The sequence below is a fragment of the Rhinatrema bivittatum genome, chromosome 1, assembly GCF_901001135.1.
Source record: "Rhinatrema bivittatum chromosome 1, aRhiBiv1.1, whole genome shotgun sequence".
NCBI classification, from domain to species: Eukaryota; Metazoa; Chordata; class Amphibia; order Gymnophiona; family Rhinatrematidae; genus Rhinatrema; species Rhinatrema bivittatum.
The window spans coordinates 264,185,844-264,207,073 of record NC_042615.1 but is presented as its reverse complement, the minus strand read 5'-3'; the positions used below and the strand labels follow the sequence as shown (position 1 = coordinate 264,207,073).

The following is a 21,230-nucleotide window of genomic DNA, read 5'->3' as shown; positions in this document are numbered from 1 at the left end:
CGCCTGCCTCTGGGCAGGCGTAACTTGCGCATGCCGGCTCTCCAGCCCTCGGCACGGGCTGCTGTGCCGGAGGACTCGGGACCACCCCTCCGGACCGTTCCCAGACTGCCGCCATGTTTTTAGACCTGCTCCCTTCCCGCCCCTTTTTCGAAGCCCCCGGGACATACGCGTGTCCCGGGGCTTAGGCTCGGCCCGTGCAGGGGCAGCTTTTCGGGGGTTACAGGTGTATGTTACGTGCATAACCCTTTGAAAATCTGCCCCCAAGAGTTTACCCTCACCTTATAATGAGAATTTTAACTCTGTCGAAGTTTCCATTCTAAGTTCAGAGTCTGCTCTGTTCAAATCTCAACAGCCCCAGGAGGGGCCCAGTTCCTCACAGCCCCTAGAGGGGTGCACTCAAGCCCAGATACCCCAGGAGAGGTGCAATTTCATCCAAGTGCCCCAGGAGGGGCACAGCTCCAGCCCAGTTCTGCCACCCCAGTGAGGGGCGCAGCCTAGTTAGGTGCTACAAGGACTCTGGTACCCCTGCCCAGTGGGACCTGGGGGAGGGGTGCTTAAGAGGGGGATACTGTTGTGATTCTGGTTGTCATGCGGCCTCCCAACCAGATGTCCTCCGGGAGCTGCATCCAGGGCCGGAGGAAACACTAGGCGAGCTAGGCCTGTGCCTAGGGCACCGAGACTTAGGGGGCGCCGCGGCAGAATTTTGAAAGGGCAAAAGTGCCCTTTCAAAATTCTGCCAGTCCCCACCTCCCCCCCAGTGCCACCCTCCTGCCGCCCCCCTCGTGGTCCAGCGGAGGGCCTGGGAACAAACTGCCGCTCCCGGGGCCTCGGCTGCCACTAATCAAAATGGCGCCAGTGGCTTTTAGCCCCTATCATGTGACAAGGGCCAACCAACGGCACTGGTAGCCCCCGTCATATGGTAGGGGCTGAAGGCCACCGGTGCCATTTCGATTAGTGGCAGTCGAAGACCCAGGGGCAGCAGATGGATCCTGGGCCCCCCGCTGGACCACTAGGTGATGTGAGTTTTCTTTTGGGGGGGGGGGGGGCATGGCGGAAGGTTGAAGGTGCCTAGGGCTCCCAATCCCCTTGCACCGGCCCTGGCTGCACCTACCCTTTCTTTTCAACTTTAGTCTTGGTGACCTCATGACTCAGCAAAGCCCTGCCTCAGTCTACACTCAGCACCTTGTCATTGAGTCTGCTCGGCTTCTTGTTTGGTCCCTTGCCCACAGGCAGAAGGCTCACTGTAGCCTTCTGCCTTGTGGATTTCCTAAGCCTTCTCATCTTTGTACATCTTGTGGCTCTCCATGGCCTTTTGCTTTGTGGCTTACCTAAGCCTTCCTGTTTCCGAGCTTACCTTGTGGCTTCCCTAGGCCTTCCTGTTTCCAAGCTTGCTCCCTGGCTTCCCTAAGCCTTTGTCGTAAGCTTGCTCTCTAGCCTTCTGTCCCAAGCTTGCCAGTATTAGTAACCTCTGTCTTGTTCCAGTGTTTCACTCTGACCTTGGTTCCTACCTGAGCTCTAGACCCAGCAAACATCAGCCTGCAGCCTACATCTCAAGTCTGCTGTGGCTTCTTTCTCCAGTCCTATCTGACATCAGTCTACAGCTGTGCAGCCTGCCTGACTTCTGTCTCTAGCCCTGCAGCCTGCATCCCTAGGCCTTTTCAGCTTCAGTTGAATTTGTTCCCCTCCACTCTGGATTCCATTCCAGCTTTAGCCTTAGGTCTCCTCCCTTGTTCAAGACCTGCCGGCCACCAGAACCCAAGAGCGCAACCTGCAGGGAAGGTGGCTGGTATAAGCCGATGATCCCCCTAGTCTAGTCTGCCTCTGGAGTCCTGGACTGTTTCCGAGGGGGTTCCCCAGCCAAGCTGGGTCCTCAACCCTAACAACCACATCATCGGCTTTCATAGCTTCTGTCACTAGAAACCATTGGCATATGCTGGCATTACATGGGATATTTCAGGAACTTCTCCTAATAGTTATATCACGTGGTTCGAATATATGGGATAAAGTAGTACATTCATATTTATTACATGACAATTTCTTCTACAGATGGATATCACTGTCAAGGTGGAACTTGTGCTTTTTGCCAAAATACTGTAGAGGGTTCAGTTTGGCAAGATCCAATCATGGGTTATCACATTAAAAGAAAATCCAATCTAATTGTCTTTCAACTCATGTGGTTATATGTGGTCATCTGCCCTTGTCCTTAATTGTACATGGGGCGCACTATCCGTTCTATTAAATTACATCTCACAGAACATAAATCTCAATTGAGAATAAGTGCACCCATGGTCCAACATTGTGTGGACTTTGGTCATACTTTTGAGTGTTGGTAATGGACTGTTATTGAGCAGGTAGTACCAATGATACTTGGGGGAGATGTACAGTCACATCTAAATTACTGTGAAGTATTTTGGATTTACACTGAATACAGTAGCTCCATCGGGAATGAATGAGGATTTAGATTGGACAGTTTTGATATGATCAGGCATCTTTTTTGCAATCTGTTCATATATATTTTGATAATTTGTGTAACATTCAATTTCATCTAAGCAAGCTTGATGTGGCTTTATTTTCAGCTCTTATTGCATTTTATTTAAATATGTTTGTAAACATTTGAATATTTAGGTGCGATATTGATAGGTCGATTTAAGACTCAGATTATTGGATCAAGACTGTACTGATACCTGATTGGATTCTTCCAGGGCACATGGGTTGTTTAAAAGAAATGGATGCCATTATAAAACTTATGAGCTCTTGAGCAAGTAATGGCGTTTGAAACAGTTGAGATGCACCAAGCATCTACTCTTTTCTACTGGAGAGATTTCTGCTGATGAAAGACACTGTCTGAAACGTGGCCTCATGGGGAAGGCAGTAAGACAATTTTGTAAGTGTTCGATTGTCATGGATTTACAAATATAAAAGTTAAAGACAGCATTATTAAGAGATAACCCTTAAAAAAAAAACTATTTCATGTTTTGGGGTGTGCAATATAGACTGTTTTTAATTGCTTAAAAAAATTTTTTTTTTTCAAAAAATAGCATTTTTTTGGAAGGAGGTTGGCGGTTGATTATATAGGGATACTGGCATTGATCACCTTCGGGGGTGGGGGAGGATCAGCCTGCTATGAAACTACCAACCCTTTCTGTTTGTTATGTTTGATAATATTTTGGTCTAGTTTTGGAAGGTTTTCAGAGGGTTTTTTTTTTTTAATATATCAATGTTTCTTATGACATAAAAGTGATTTTCTTAAGTTATCGGTTTATTTCTTAGTATGATTTCACCATGACCAAATCATATCTTCCCACTCCAGTCCTCAATGCACTCATCACCTCTCCTTCCCCCCTACACAATAATCTCTTCCTCCCCCACCAGCATAACCATCATCTCTCCTCCATCCATTGTATAATCAGCTTTCCTGCTCCCTGACCTCCCCTGGTGCAATAATCTCTCTCCCTGACCCTTAGTCGCTTGCACAATTATCTTCTATTCTCCAGCTCTGGCACAGACATCTTACCTCCCCTCCCTCCTATCTTTTGGGCTAGTGGCACACACAATTCTTTTTCCCCCACATAATGTACCCCCTCTCCCATAAATCCTATATATCTCTTCCCATAGATTTTGTTAGGTCTGCAGGCCATAGTTGGTTGGATAAGCAGTGCTTTGACGCCTCTTTGGGCTTCCTTCTGCAGTCAGAAGAGTAGGGCCACACATTTACAGCTGCAGAGGGAAGCCAAAAGATGAGTCAGCAGCAACATATAAGAAGTGCTGCCTGCCACTGGACTAGCCAGAACAGGGGCAGGGAACACCCCTTTTTTTTGACAGCTGCAACACTGCCTGACGCCTTAAGTACCTGGCTGAGTTAGGGAGCAGGAAAGAGGGAAAGTCAACTTGCAGCAGGTGGTAGGAGAAAGCAGAAATGCTTACCTGGAACAGGTGTTATCCCAGGACAGCAGGATGTAGTCCTCACATATGGGTGACATCACTGGACAGAGCCCTATTACGGAAAACTGTCAAAGTTTCTAGAAACTTTTGACTGGCACACTGAGCATGCCATTATCCCTCAAGCCACAGGAGTCTCCCTTCAGTCTCGTTTGTGGCAATAAGTGTGAACGAAAAAAAACCCAAAAAACATTTCGGACCCAATTCCGCAGGGTGGCAGGTGGGTTTTGTGAGGATTACATGCTGCTGTCCTGGGAGAACATCTGTTACAGGTAAGCAACTCTGCTTTATCCCAGGACAAGCAGGACGATAGTCCTCACATATGGGTGATTAGCAAGCTACAGGCTGTCTCATATTTATTTTGGACCAACAGCATACAACTTGGGCAACAGGCACAACTGGTCTGCTGGGAAAAATGAGGCAGTCTGAAATCACAGTAGGTTGGATGTGGAAGGAGTTGGGACTATACTGGAAATAAATTCTTTAAGACAGGTTATCCAAAGGCTGAATCTTGTCATCCCTCCTTGTCCAAGCAGTAATGGGCTGCAGATGTGTGTAAAGAGGTCCATGTTGCAGCTTTACAGATCTCAGCAATTGGTACAGAACGATAGTGTACTACTGAGGTTGCCATTGCCCTGAGTGCGCTTTTACTTGTCCATGGAGAGAAAGGCCTGCTTTTTCATAGCAGAAGTCTATACAATCTGTTAGTAGAGAGAGTTTGCCCACTGCCATACCCAGTTTGCTTTTGTCAAAAGAAACAAAGAGCTGGGTGGATTTTCTATGGACTCTAGTGCGGTCTTGATAATACGGTAGCGCACGTTTACAGTCCAAGGTGTGTAAAACTCTTTCGCCCTGGTGAGAGTGAGGTCTTGGAAAGAATGTGGGCAAGTTTATAGACTGATTCAAGTGGAAATTAGTAACCAACTTGGGAAGGAATTTAGGGCAAGTACAGAGGACCACTCGGTCATGTAGAAACCTGGTATAGGGTGAGTATGTTACAAGTGCTTGTAACTCACTAACTCTTCTAGCAGATGTAATAGCTACTAGGAAGAGAACTTTCCATGTAAGAAATTTAACATCGCAGGAATCTATAGGCTCAAAGGGAGAATGCATGAGCCTTGCTAGTACTACATTAAGGTCCCATTCTGTGACTGGTGGCCGTAAAGGAGGTTTAAGTTGAATTAAACCTCTCATAAATCTACTGACAAGGGGTTGAGCTGATATCGGGGCATCCCCTACTCCTTTGTGGTAAGCTGAGATAGCACTCAGGTGTACCCTTACCGACGAAGTTTGGAGACCAGAGTCTGAAAGATGCCAGAGATAGTCTAATAAAGATGATGTGGGGCAGGAAAAGGGATCAAAAAACTTTTCTGCGTGCACCATGTGGTGAATCTTCGCCACTTACGATAGGATCTTCATGTGCAAGGCTTTCGTAAAGCTACAAGCACTTGAGAGACATCAGTTGAAAGATTGCGTAGTTGCAGGATCAAGCTTTCAACATCCAGGCTGTGAGGGATAGGGTCTGAAGTTTGGGATGGCGCAACCTGCCCTGGTCCTGAGTTATGGGAGTGGGTGCTGAATCCAGGCGAATTGGTTCTCTGATCGAGAGGCCAAGAAGTATGGAAACGATACTTGTCGAGGCCAATAAGGGGCTATGAGTATCATTGACCCCTTGACTATTGTAGCTTCATTAGAGTTTTTGCTATGAGTGGGATCGGGGGATACGCGTATAAGAGGCCTAAGTTCCAGGGTCAAGCAAAGGCGTCCATGGCTAACTGGTTTCTCTGCTTGTGTAGGGAGCAGAATCTGTCCACTTTGTGATTCATTTCGGAGGCAAAGAGATCTATCGTTGGTTGACCCCAATGTTAAAAGATTCTGGTCGTTATCGTCGGATCCAGGGACCACTCGTGGGGATGGAACTGACGACTGAGGCGATCTGAAACTACATTGTGTATGCCTGCTAGATAAGTGGCCCGGAGAAACATGGAATGTGTCAGGGCCCAGTCCCAAATCTGGGCAGCTTCTTGGCAAAGGAGTTAAGAGCCTGTCCCTGTTTGTTCAGGTACTACCATGGCAACTGTGTTGTCTGTTTGCATGAGAACAGTCTTGTGTGAAAGGCAGTCCTTGAACACATATAGAGCATAACGTATAGCTCGAAGCTCCAGGAAGTTGATTTGAAATGTTGCTTTGAGTTTGTCCAAGTACCTTGAGTCTGAAGATTGTCTATATGTGCTCCCCAACCTAAGGTGATGCATCTGTAGTTAAGGTTACTTGTGGAATGGGTTGCTGGAACGGTAGGCCTGTTAGCAAGTTGTTTGTGTTCATCCACCAGAGGAGAGATGAATGTAACTGGTGGGTTATTTGAATTGGAGAAGACAGTGGTTGAAAAGCTTGGAGCCACTGTGATCTCAAAGTTCATTGTGTTATTCTCATGTCTAATCTGGCCATAGGGGTGACGTGGACCGTGGAAGCCATGTGGCCCAGCATTGTTAGGAACTGATGGACTGAAGCTGTTTTCTTTGGGCGCAGAGATCTCGCTAGTCTGGAGAGTGTGTCTGCGCAGTCTTTTGGTAGGAAGGCCTTTGATACAGTGGTGTTCAGCTCTGCTCCGATGAACTGTAGAAGGCGAGATGGTATGAGGGAGTATTTTTGCTAGTTGATAAGAAATCCCAACGAGTGAAGCAGTTTGATTGTGAGCTTGAGAGAGTCGAGAGCTCCTTGTTTTGACTGGTTCTTGATGAGCCAATCGTCTAGATAAGGAAAAACGTGTATGCTTTTCTTGCACAGATGGGCCACAGCTACTGCCAGGCTCTTTGTAAATACACTGGGTGCCAAGGCAAGTCCGAAGGGCAGAGCCCGGTATTGAAAGTGTTGATGACCCACTAGGAAACGCAGGTATTTGCGATGAGGCGGGAATATTGGAATGTGAGCATAAGCGTCTTGCAGATCCAGAGAACAGAGCCAGTCTCCTGCTTGAAGAAGGGGAAGCATGGTGCCTAAGGACACCATCCTGAATTTTTCTTTTCATAGAAATTTGTTGAGATTTCGGAGGTCTAAGATGGGGCGGAGGCCTCCTGTTTTTTCTGGAATGAGAAAATAGCGGGAGTAGAATCCTCTGCCCTGCTAAGGTTGGGGAACAGGTTCCACAGCCCTGGCTCTCAGGAGGGTGGATAATTCTGTTTGTAGAAGAGTCGTATCATCTTTGTGTATCTAGAGGGAATTTGGTGGAGAATCTCTGGGTACTGTGAGAAAATCCAGATGGGGAGGAGGAATAGCCTAGTGGTTAGAGCAGTGGACTATGAACCAGGAGTCCAGGGTTCGAGTCCTGCTGTCGCTCCTTGTGACCTTGGGCAAGTCACTTTACCCTCCATTGCCTCAGGTACAAAAACATAGATTGTAAGCCCTCTGGGGATAGAGAAATACCTCCAGTACCTGAATGTAAACCGGTGTGATATCTCAATTGAGATCGAATGTCGGTATATAAAAATAATAAATAAATAAAAATAAAACCTTGTGTTATAATGGATAGTACCCATTGATCTGTGGTGATGTTTGTCCAATTGGGTAGAAAATAAGAAACCCAGTTTCTAACTGGTAATTTTTGATTAGGGTTTCTAGAGAGGCTGCTGTTTTCTGGGAATTTTTCAAAACTCAGATGCTTGGAGGCTGCCTGGGATGACATCTTTGAGATGGCCTGGTTGTTCTCCCACAAAGAACTGGTGGATAATACCTACGTGGTCGATAGGCTTTCTTGTGTCTTTCCTAGATGGGCGTCTTGCAGAAGATGGAATTTCTGCAGTGATAATGGATAGTTTGCGCAGTTTCGTAATGATCTTTAAGTTGCGCAACTGCATCTTGCACTTTTTCTCCACAAAGGTTTTCACCAGTGCAAGGAAGGTCAGCTAATTTTTCTTGGACCTCAGGCCTGAGGCCGGATGCCTTCAACCATGCCCATCTTCTGGCACTCATGCCAGTCGCTGCCATTCTGGAGGATGTCTCAAACGAGTCATAGGCTGCACGTACCTCGTGCTTCCCAGCTTCTAGACCTTTATATATGATGGAACTGAAGGTGTCTTGATGCTGTTGTGGAAGAATTTCTGATAATTCTTGAATCTGTTTCCATAAATTACTCTGTATTGCTTCATGTACAATTGGTATGAGGCAATTCTTAATAAGAGCATGGAGCTTTGGAACATTTTACGTCCTAAATTGTCCAGAAACATTTGCTCTTTGCCAGGAGGTGTAGAGGAATGTGGACGGATTCTCTTTGATCTTTTTTGTGCTGACTACCACAACAGATTAATGTGGGAGCTGAGGTTTTTGAAACCCAGGTATATGCTGCACCAAGTATGTAGCATTAGTTCATCTATTCACCGGTGGAACAGAGCAGGGATGTTCCCAAAGTTGATGTTGGAGGTCAACTAGTACTTCATGTACTGGTATAGCTATTATCTCTTTGGGGGCATCCACAAATTGGAGGACCTCCAAAGTTTTATGTCTGGTGTCTTCTTCAGTTAGTAATCGAAAAGGAATTGTCTCTGACATTTCCTTTACAAAGTTTGAGAAGGAGAGGTCCTCAGGTGGTGACTTTCTCCTTTCCTCTGGTGGAGATGGGTCAGATAAGATGTCTTCTGTAGAGGAATCAGAATCTACATCCTCCCAGGTATCTGACAAGGTGCGTGGTTGAGGACTGGAAGGAGGAATGAAGAATGGCATCAAAGAATGTAAAGTCTTCGATGGATCCTTTGATGGTCTTGGTTGATACTTCAATGGCATCGATGGTACTGGATGTGGAATCGATGGCATCAATGAGTCAGAAGGCTCGGTCCCGGCATCGGCTCAGGCATCGGTGACTGTGGGTCAGAGTCCGTGCCATCTTCATCCGAGGATCTGGGAATCTGTATCTGTTTTGGATGTTTGGTGGGTGCCTTTGGCATTGATGGTGCGGGTTACGTCAGTAGGGCACCGATCAAGGTATTGAGTCTGGTGAGCAATGGTGTGAGAACAGATGGCTCTGGCATCGGTGGCAATGTGAGCACCGGTGGATGTAGCTCTCGAAGGGCCTTTATGACTGCCTGGTAGATAAATCCGTCCAGTTCCTCCCGTATAGCTGATGAAGACAGAGCAGCTATAGGGGGTGGCAGAGAAGGCGGAACTGGCTCTTCCACAGGTCCTTGTAGTGGCACAGTACCCGGCACAGATATCGGTGGGGATCGCCTTGGACTCTGTGGTGTCAAGGGCGTAGACAGTTCCTCTACCCTAGTCCTCTTCGGGGGTGGCTCGATGGCCATCGAAGCCGCTCCGGAGACCGAGCCGGCATCGAATGTGGAACCTCCTCGATGCCGGTGTCTGTTTTTCTCTGTGCTGGCTTCTCTTTTTCTCTAACACAGATGTAGATTTGGTCGACGACTTTGATGGAGTCTGAGACAGATGATCACCACTACCTTCAAGTATCCGCCGGCTCTTTAGCACTACCTTTTTAGATACTCCTGCCGGTGAAGAATGTAATGTCGACGGAAGTAACTGAATTTTAAATAGGCTTTCCATTTTCTCTAGGCGGGCCTGTCTGTCTTTAAGTTGTCATTTTGGTGCATTGAGGACAGGAAGAAACATTATGTTCCGCGCCCAGGCATAGTACACACTCATCTGGGTTGGTGATTGACATCGTACAAGGGCAATTAGGGCATTTTTTGACACCTGTTGCCATGATGACAAAAAAGGTTAGGCCAGACAGCCGTCGACGGCCTTCAGGCACCGAGGACCCGTAAGAACGGTATCAACCGGAATATGGTTTACTCACCGAAGAAAAGGGAGACCCCTAGGAGGGGATAGTTTTTTTTTTAGGTAAATTTATAAACTTTTTCCGTGAGGAAAATTGTGTGAAGAATCACACAGGGCTCCTATCTGTGAGGCTAACTGCAGCACGAAAGAGAGAGACTGAAGGAAGACCCCTGTGACTCGAGGGATAATGCTGGGCATGCTCATTGGCTCAGTGTGCCAGTCAAAACTTTCTAGAAAGTTTGACAGAGTTTCCCGTGATAGGGCTCCATCCACTGATGTCATCCATATGTGAGGACTATCATCCTGCTTGTTCTGGGATAATGCATCTGCTGCTTTTTTTCAGCAGGACAGCATCAGGAACTGCTGAAGCAATTTTCACCTTTGCAAAAATCCAGGAAATTATAGGTGAAAATCAGTTTAAACTGAAAATGAAAGACCCTCACCCATTCATTAATTTTTTAAAATGTAGTTGTGCCTTGAGCTTGAATAGGTTGGAAAACAGATTTAGGATAAGAATCTACCAACCTCACCCACTCTTTGTGGCAGAAGAGGTCAAGCTCTTTCGAAGGAGCCACTGTCTTGCCACAGATTTTCTCTTTGATTCAGGTCTGGGCTTTGACTACATCACTTGAGGACATGCATTTGTTTTCCTGCTGAGCCACATCATTACTGCTTTCAAATTGGAAAAGAGGTTTCCTCAAGGATGGGCCTGTATTTTGCATCATCTTTCCTTCAGCCTACACCAGCTTCCCTCTCCCCGCTCCTGCAAAGCATCCCCACACCAATGCTGCCACCACATTTTAGTGTAGGTGTTTTATAACCTACATAAGCACTTAAGGGCGGATTTTCAAGGCCCTAACCACGTAAATTCCGGCATTTACGGTCATCGCCGCGCCTTGCGCACACTAGGCAAATTTTTGAAGAGGCCCAGCCATGCGCGTAAATGCACAATGACTACTTTAGTAGGGAACCTGGTCAAATTAGGGAAGCTGCTCCACGTTTATAATTTAGCAAATTTTGCTATGCTTGGTGCTTCACCCACCTACAAAGAGTAACACCTGGTATGAAAGGGATGGGGAGAATGGAAACTGAAGGGGCTGTAAAGTCTAAGTACCTTTGCTATAAAGAGCAAACAAGCAGGATTGCAAAGCAGACACCTACAACATAGCAGCATGTCCCCAGCCTCTTCTGTCTTTCTCTCTTTGCTGCATAAAGCACTGGCAGGTGGGCTAGCACAAGTGAGGCTAGGAAGATGCATGAACCTGATTGGCTTACATCTGTGAGATAGTCATGAGCTGATTGGTTGCTGGCAGTGCTGCTGCAGCAAGTAATGAAAGCTCTACTGGTGCCCCATGGCAGTAGGTTAAGGTTTTGTAATACTATACTGCCCAGTGCTGCAATAGCACTTTAAATACTGTAAGATTTACTGATCATAAGTATAATTATACAATCATACCTATAGCAACAGATACTATTTCTCCTACTTCCTCCCTTCCCTACATCCCTTGTATTCAACTTGGTTTTGTTCATTAAATTTATTTTTTCTATAGCCTGAATACGGATTTGGTAGAGCTGCTCTCACTTTTAAATGAAGGAAATAAAGGTTAAAACATGTAAAACGGCATTAAATTCTATATAAGCTTGCAAATACATATTAAGTAGATAGCAAACCACAATTGTGTTCTCCTGTACACCCATAAAAATGGTAATAAGTCCTATCGTGTTACAGAAGGTGTTTAAAAAAAATAAATACTAAACACACTTGTGATTAAACATTAACTTTATTATTGTTCTTTTACACTGAAAAAATAATCAATTGTAGATTTTAATTTGTTTTGGGACAGCTTCATATTTAAGATTTCTTTAAAAATTATATAGATAAATGGACACATCAAGAGTTGATATGGAAATTAAAAATTTTCACAAACATGACCTTGGATTATTCCTAATATTTTAATTGATTAGTCTGCATTATCCTACATAAATTTTGAAAGAATTGTAGCATTAATGTGAACACTACAATTGTAATTTTTTTTAAAGTTCAGGTGTTCACCAGGATCATCATCAGTTGCTTCAATATGTATATCATTGCTGCTGACCATAGAGGAACATACAAGGGAAAAGTTTGCAAAACTAATCCAAACCCTGAAAATTGTTGAATTACAAGTTCTGCATATGTTCAGATGAAAAAAGGAATCTATTTTGTGACTGACTGAACTCTGCAATACAGCTGCAAAAGATAAGCAAAATGAAACCAAGCCTGTATTTTGTTAACTTCAAGTCTTTATTGTGCAATTTACATTTTTCAATTGATGCACCATGGCAGTAAACTAATAGTTACAAATCCCCATTCACCAAATTTGACAGCATGCTTTTAAAATATATTTATATTTGTAACTCTCACTCTAAGCAGAAAATACGATTTGTATGCACACTTTACAGCATGTGAAGATTTCCCTGTTTTAAAATGCCCAGGCCTTACATCATTGCAAAGCTATAAATCAAGTTCCCTAACTATGCAAACTGTATTAAAACGAGGCAGCAGCTGGTGGTACCTTACAGAATAACCAATTTTTTGAGGCATAAACTGTTGAGGCCAAGATCCACTTTCAGGCAGATTCAATAAAAGGTGCGGGACCGCCGGTGCTCCAAGTTGAGTGCCTGCTCTCCCAGGCACTTCTCCTGAGCACACGATTCTGTATTTAGATGAGGCCGGCACTAATAAGGAGGCGTTAGGGACAATAGTGCGTCCCTAGCGCCTCCTTATCAGCGTGAGCGATGGCTGTCAGTGGGTACAACAACCGACACTCAATTTTACTGGTGCCGGTTTTGAACCCGCTGACAGCCATGGGTTTGGAAAACGGATGCCGGCAAAATTGAGCGTCCGTTTTTGAACTTTCCGACTAGCAGGCAGATTTTTTTCATTTTTTAATTTTTGGTTCCTCCGACTTAATATCGCTTGGCCGCACATTTTACTTTCAGTATTCTGGGCGACTAAGTAATAGGTTCATCAACATGCATTTGCATGTGATGAGCGCTATTAGTTTCAGGGGGTTGACCGCGTGTTTTCCACGCGCTATTACCCCTTACAGTATAAGGGGTAATAATAGTGCATCTAAAACGTGCAGCCAAACAGGGGCTGAGCGCACTGTTCTGTATCGGCCTGATTGTCAGATGCACTGTATGGAAACAAGTCCCCAAAGCTTGCATATATAAAAAAAACGAAACAGCTTAATAGAGTATAAAATAGTCTGAAATGGAAATTTAGAGCTTACTGCCTAGCTTTGACTTTTACATTTGCCCCAAACTTTCTAAAACAATATTTAAAAAAAAAATGTGACTATAGTAGTAGTAGTAGTAGTAGTAGTAGTAGTAGTAGCTTTTCTGTGAGGCAGGTACTTTCCAAAATGGCTAGAGTTCAAATTTGAAGTTGTTTGATGAACTTTTGGCTAATTTATTTAACATTTGCTTGAACTAGTGTCAGTAATGTATCTCTCATTTACCCCAACAGTAATGGATTGTGGACTGAACTCCACATCACAGCCTTTCAAATTTCCTCAGGAGTTAAGTCTTTAGATGGATATCCACAATGAATATACATAATAAATTTGCATATGCATGATAAATTTGCATACCATGGACACTCAGTATTCGCAAATTTGATGCATATTCATTGTGAATATCTTGAAAACCTGACTAGTTGTAGGATCTCCAGGACAAGTTTGGGAAACCCTGCCCTGATGACCATGATGCCCTTCTCCCACAAGGGGTTCAATAAACACTGCTTCTCTGCAGCATTCACAACCCTGGCTAACTTGGGTATGGAAGACCCAATGCAGTAACTGAACTAGGAACCTTCCACACAGAAATGCACACCTCTTGGCACTCTGCTACTGGGTTAGCCCAACCACTGTCCTATTATGGACAAGTCACAAGAGCAGGGTGGAAGACTCTGGTCCTTGAGCCGCTAACAGGCTAGATTTTCAGGATATCCACAATGAATATGCATGACCTAAGATTTGCATGTAGTGCTTTCATTGTATGCAAATCTCTCTCATGTACATTCATTGTGGATATCTTGAAAACCTGGCCTGTTTGTTTGTGGCTCTTGAGGACAGGCGTTGGCTCTGCTCTACAGCTCTGCTACCCAAAATGTGACCAAGTTACCGGTAAGTACTTGAACTCACAAGTCAAGTAGCTTTAAGGGGGATTTCTATCACCTGGGTAAGAAGTACATTGGCATTTGTTACAATTTAACGACTACCTTTTGAAGAGATTTACTCAAAGCAGTGCAAATGTTAGAAAAACTGACAGTATACAGGGGAAAGATCCAATGGCTTTATATTGAGGAAAGATAAGACACTGCATATTACAAATTCTGGTTACATGGGCTGGGAGAAAAAGCATGAGGAAATAAGTGTAGCATATCGCATACTTATAAGGTATAGAAGTTTAAACAGAGAATGTCATAAGCATATTAAAATGGAATAAAAATGAGTCAATATATAAAATACGTTAAGGGATCCTATGTAAGATACCCTGTCTCTTTCATGCTTAGCAAAGGCATAGTGGACACTGCTGAAAATTTGATGGGTGGTGTCAACTGAAGCAAACCCCACATGAATTTGACAAGTGGATGTTTCCGTCTACATGACTGTCATAAACATCACATGTACCAAGATGTAGAAGATATTCAAGCTGTTTTTGTGGGCTAAGAGGATCTAGGACTATCACTCACATCACATCACAAATCTTCTCCACTTAAAAACTTTGATGAACTCCTTTTTAGGAAGCAGAAGGATTTTAATGCCTTCTTGGAGAAACCAAAGGATTATATCATACTACCCTCAACATCCAGGATGAGGGCTAGCGACTGAATAATGGAGCCTGAACAAAGCTCCTTAGCTGTGTGATCAAAGAGGTGGGTAAGTTTCTTAAATTTACTGGTTTCTATAGGATAAATTTCAAAGAAATGAAAAACACATGGGAGCTATAAGACAAGACTTTCTCAGTTCCTTCTGAGTTTTATCAAGGTCTTGACCAAAAAAGGTATATAATTATACACATACCTAAGACCTGTACCTCAAAGATGGCATATGGTGTCTGCCAGTAGTTCTGACATCCTTCCTGTTCTAGGTTATTACAAACAGGTTTACTTTGGGGTTGTCCCGCTTGTGGAAGATCCTGTTCATAACATCCTAATCCAGGCACCATTTAATGAGGTCTAGGTAACAGATTGACTGAAAGGATATTGTCTTTTCCTGTCAAGTATATGGCTCTTAGTCATTCTCTGAGATGACCCAGTTCCAAGCCTTGACATTTCCCTACAACGGATGAAAGAGTCTTTTCCTTCCTGGTCATGAAATACTTGAAGGTGGGCTTCATAACTTTGGTTAGATGCACCTCTAGATAGGACAGTTTGGTGAAGGAGTTTAGAAGGGTAAACCCCAGGTCAAACTGGAACGGAAGAAAGGGAGTTTGAGTACTTCCATGACACAGATGCCTTCTGGAAATCCCTAAATGACTTGGTTCCAATGGGAATTTAAGGTTCACTAGCCTCATATAGAAATGTGTTATGGGAGTTATATTCACTGTAAAAGCCATGAAGTCCAACATTCTCAATATGACCAAGCTAACTGAAAACTATTTTTTACACCACAGCAATTATATTCGTTGGTGGTCTTGGTGGGAAGGTAAGTCAAAGCATTAGGAGTGTTTACAAGAGTCCTTATAAACTGCAGTTGAGGTGTCTTCCTCAGATTGGATTTGTGGTGGTAGGTTATGAAAGCTAGTGATGACAGCAACCTAATAGTGCTCTGTATAGATTTGTCCAAACCTGTCTGAGAAACTCTTGACCAGCCAATCGATCCAATAGGGAAACACATGAACCTCTGGATTGTGTACAAATATTAGCACAAAATTCTGTGAAAATTCATGGTGTTGAGGCTAGGAAAAAAGGCAATATGCTATACTGGAGGTGCTCTTTCCCTGCTACAAGTCTACAATACTTCATATGACTAGAATGCATCTATGTGGGTATACACCTCCTTTAGCATTCAGTGTGACTTTCATGGTCAAACAGTCTGACACCAGCTTAAAGGAGCTGAATTTTAGTCATTGGCAAGGAAGACTAAGCGTATCCTTTCCAGCCTGAGTGGCTCTCAGTGACAGTTTAGTGAAGCTATTACAGCTGGAGTCAGTGTCTCTTTATCCTAGAAATTTATAGCAAATCTTTTGATGGTCACTTCTGGACATCTCCTGTTTGCACATGGTTCAGAACTTGATGTTGCTTGTCTGCTTCTTGGACATTGTGAGGAAAATCAATGAGTCAAAAAGCAAATTCAATAGGATATGGTCCGAAAACAATTAGAAAGGGCAGTCCTCTGACATGGCCATACTAAGGCCAAAAATCATGGGCCAGCTCAATAGAATTAACGAATAGGAAAAGCAAAGTTACTTACCTGTAACAGAGATTTCGCTGTACACACCAAGATAAAAATCAGCTATACAAATGGGTGATGACATCCACCAGCATCGAGACAGATCTGCTTTCTTTGAAAATCCTTTTGCTTTTTCTGAGCATGTGCATCTAGTACAAAGTCTCAACTCCAATGGGGAGAGAGGGAAGAAATGTTTGGCCAATCTATTCTGCATATACAGAACATTCATTACATGTAAGCAATTTGCTTTCTCCATTGAAAAGCAGGATGAATCAACCACACAAGTGGGGTCTCTGTAGTTGCGGGCTGCATTATGGGAGAAAGTTTGAAATAAACTGCACATTAGAAATATGCTTTTGCTTCTATTTGTTAGCAGCACTCTCCTTACAAAAACCTGCAGTATTACTAAAACTAAATTGGCAATCTGATTTTGTACTTTAACTGTATCCTGCAATTGAAGCCCAGCCTGTATATAGCACAACACTAAGCAGTCTACGATCCATTTGGAGTGTACCCTCTTGGCTACTTCAGCATCCAATTTGTTAGAATCAAAAGTGACAAAGCGCTGAGTGGAGATTCAGTTGTGTTCTTTTCATGTAGTATGCTAGTGCTCTTTTGCAGTCCAGTGCATGAATGACCTGCTCACCTTTTTAGGCATAAGACCTAGGAAAACATGTATGAAGAATAGAGTAACTGATATAGGATGACACAACCTTTGAAAGAAACTTGGGATGAGTGACTACCACCACTCTGTTGTGAAAGAATTATAGATGTGGTGTACACATTCAATGCTTGCAGTTCACTTACTCTATGCATCGAAGTGACTGCCGCAAAGAATTCTTTTCATGAAAGGTATTTGAGACTTGCAAATTCCAAAGGTGATGAATAACAGACAGGGAACAAAGGAATTCTTTCAACTTCATCCTCAGGAACTTCCTGGCCCTTGGAAATATTCTCCTGCATGATGCAATTTGGAACATCGTGGACTGGCCATAAACAAAGTAGGCATCATGGTTGTCAAAGGACGGATATTTTTTTCTGGAACATTCCTGGCATCTTTTGAACTACTGAGTTGTCTCACAGACATGACTGGAAAAATTTGACACTAAATGAAACGGCTTTTTTTTTTTTTGGTTCGCCGAGGCTGGACCTGTCCTGTGGGTAACTAAAGAAAAGAAACCCTCACACTCCCTTCTTAGAAAAAATATACACAGACAAAATATTCAGGGGTTGGAGTTGTACAGCTGCAAATGCTCAGACAAACCTTTTGGGTTTTTTGTTTTTTTTTGAGTGAGTTAGTACACCTCACTTATGTGTGTGGCTGATTCATCCTGTTGGCTGATGGAGAAATTATATATACATAATAAAGTCAAAATTAGAGTCTTGAAGCTAAGTGGCCATTGTGCTCTAGACTTTTGAATTTATTCATGTATATGTATTTTTATTGATATTTTATGATTCTATTGTATTTGTTGTAAACTGCTTTGGGTTGAACTTTATTCAAGGAACTCAGTACATTGAACAGTGCAAAAAAAACCCCAAAACCCCCAAAAAACACAACCACCACCCCTTGGCTAGGGTAAAACTAAGGGGGCAGGAAAAGGTTTGACAGTAAGCCAAAATATTTTCTTAAGCTATAAAGGGATGCAGCAGGAATCGTCACATCTGCTGATCTCTGCTAACAAACTAATTCATGGGAGCCACAGGACTGCTGCAGCAAAGAAACTACACATGGGCAAAGAAAGGCTTTTCCTCAAGTGGAATCATGTAACCCACTTCTGAGACTCTGAACTTGCTTGTCTCTGTTTCAAAAGTTCCTTAGACTTTGCCTTTAAAAACAAACAAAACCAAAAAGGGATGGGAAAAGGGTAATAGTAGGAAAAACAATTAGCCTGGAACAGTGTTCAAGGTAAAGCCTGGGGGCCAATGGAGGCTTTCTGTGGATACCTAGGGTGGCCCAAAGCCATTGGGAAAGAATACACCCTGCGCATGCTCCATCCACAATTGAAGGCCTCTTACTCCCTGCACAGATGGAAGAGGCAGCAGCAAGGGACTGTGACAGCAAGAGGCAGCTCAAGATGTCTATATATGGAGATAAATTAGCAAAGGGTTAATATGTGTATACTTGGGTTGGAGGAACAGCGATGGATGTTCATTGATTTTGTTTTTGAACATAGCAACTGTGTTTTTTGCATGCTTTGTGTTGTGTGTTTTATGTATGGGTAAGATATTTTAAATAAGAGCCCTGCCCCTGCTCCAGCAGTTAGCTGTAGTGGAGCAGGAGAAGCAGACCATGGCAGCAAAGAGCACTGTCCCTGATTTACCTTGGTCATGTGCGTCAGAGCCACAGAAGGCGAAGACCGCTTTTCTGTGAACACTGAGCCCTGTCCATCCCCCCACCTGAACTGGCCCTGCAGCACACAGATCCCAACAGCCATGGAAACAAGTTGTCCCCACCCCCCCCCTCCGTCCAATGCCACAGGTGCAGGAAACAAGACATAACCAAAAGTAGGACAAGCACAGTATCGGGGGAGGTGGTCAACCCCAGTATAGTCAGTAGCAAGAAGAGCTCTGCAAAGTCAGGAGTCACCTGTTGGCAAGGGGAGCCAGGGCCAGTGTAATTTGAGAAAAAGGGGGCAAGGAATCAAGGAGGTTGGAGGGGGGGGGGGGGGGCTGGAGGTGGATGGAGTAATGGAACAGGCAAGACATGGCAGCAGCACTGTCAAGTACACATACACCCAGTAGCAGGGATGGAGGAATAAAGAAGGTGGTGATAGCCAATGGGAGGTTGTGAGGGGAGACCCCTTCTGGTCAGTTGTGACATTGGAGGTGGACCCCTCCACCATGGTCAGCCGCAACACTGGAAGAGAAAATACCACTCCTTTCTCAATCTGCTTCTGCTCCAGGCCCACTGGATCCAAAGTGACCATTGCTTATAAAATAGTGAAGACCACTAGGCTAGAATATGTATTTTTAGTCCCCAAATGGCTTCCCAACTGAAAGCATGCAGTAACCTGCATCATATAGAAGATGCAGGGAAACTGACCAAGACTACCATAGTGCCATATCTTATCACTGCTTCACACTTCCTCTGATGTCAGAGAAAATGGGAACTCATGCAGGAATGGGAAGGAAATTGAAAGTGTTTTGCCAATTCTTCAGCCCAGCTCTATTTGTTTTAATGCCTGTGTTTTTAATATAAAGAATTATATATTTGCCATAGTAAATAAAGCTCTACATCCTAGGAAGATGTTTTGATAGTGCAGAATTAAAGTTGAGCAGTTAAGGTTACCAAAGACAACAAGATTTCAATCAACCTTACACTTCATTTGTTCACTGATAATCTCACCAGCAGTTAATATGCCTAAAATGTATTTTCATTTTGAAATTTGTTTCTATGTAGATCATAAAGTTTTCATTAAAATGTTTACATAAGGATTATAGGCGTAGCTGGCTTTTAGTAAGACTCAAATTGATCTTTCAGTGGGGGAAAAATTACTTCAAAGTGCCAAATGATTCTTTCAGGAATTAACAGCATAAGACAAAAGAAAGGTAATTCCTTAACCTACTTAATTCTATCATTTATTGTGATACAATATAACCGAGAAATATTTGTGTTTTTAAATTAGTATACCTAGTAGATGTGATCTCTTAAATGATTAAAAAAAAGAATCTTAGCAACTCGACATCACTGAAAGCCTAGTTTAAATAATTAATTTGTAGGGCACAAGAGAGCTGATTAATAAAAAAGCTATATTAAGAATTTTACAAAGTACAATGACATTTTTTCTACGATTTCCCCTCAAATTTTACAAAATTAACTTCCATAAAGTAATACACAGTTTTGTTGGTCAGATATTCATTATGAATCATACGTTTGCTTAAATGTACTTGCCACTACTGTAATGCTCTCCCAGTATTGCATGTTCTGCATATGCTTTTTTTTTTTTTTTTTAAATAGGATTTTACTATATTTAAAGTGTTTTTAATAAATGTTTACCCATGGTGACAAGTGTTGCAAAAAAAACAAACAAAAAAACAAAATAAAAACATCTTTCACCTCACCACATACCCTTCCTAATCACATTTACCACAGTGGTCAAGTCTAGCAGAATGCATCTTTCATCAATGGACAAGAAGATCACTACCAGATAACTCCTCACACACCATGTTATCAGAGTGCCCCACCCACAACACTTATCTAAGAAATGAAGCCTAAACTTCCAATAAAGCAGTATTTCCAAGCCAACTCTTAAAATCTTATAATTATCTTGAGCATAAAATTTAGAGCCTCATCAATATCAATTTGGGACTCATTACGGAACCAAGCCCTTGTTGCTATTTTTGACTGATTCACTGTAGTGGAAACTGGAGGACAGTGTTTTGTTAATGCAACTTGATACATCCACCACATTCGATACAATCTCACATGATATTTTAATATCATAAATGAGGTCAATTGATAAAGGATAAAAGTGCTTGCTTGGTTTATAATTTTATTTTTTTTTACTACTTGGACCCAGCAAGTTAGAATAGACAAAATTAACCACTGTGGTTCCACAGGCTCTGCTTTGTTGGCAGTTCTTTTTAATCTGTATTTACAACCATTAGGAAAGGCCTTGACATTTTATCTATGCAGAAGATACACAATTTATGCTGCTCTGTGATTCCAATAATATTTTGGTCAGTCACAAGAGTATTTACATGTAAATTGGGAATTGGTCAAGTAGGAACCGGTTCATGTTAAATATACAAAAATTTGCGATTCTCTGAGTAGGAAGGTCTGTCAGAGGGGGCTATTAGTAACTTCACTCTACTGGTTTGCAAAAAACTTGCAACTTCAATGTCCTCAGAATCTAGATTGATGTTAAAACTCCATATTGGCAAGGTAGCTAAGTCATTTTTTTTCTTTTTTACACAAGCTTAGTCTTTTGAAGCATTTACAATAGTTTATTTCTTCAGAAGACTTTATGGTTTGTACTACAACTCTAGTTTTGAGTGGATTGATTACTATAATGAACTATTTATTGGTGTGCCAGATAAATTATTAAGTGTTACAACTAGTTAAAA

General features: G+C 42.9%; 1 protein-coding gene across 1 annotated transcript in view; it reads right to left on the bottom strand.

Moving 5' to 3' along the window:
* ZNF638 (zinc finger protein 638) overlaps nt 1-21,230 on the bottom strand; it is a 497,682-nt gene that overhangs the window by 18,375 nt on the left and 458,077 nt on the right. The gene's annotated exons all lie outside the window — the stretch shown is intronic.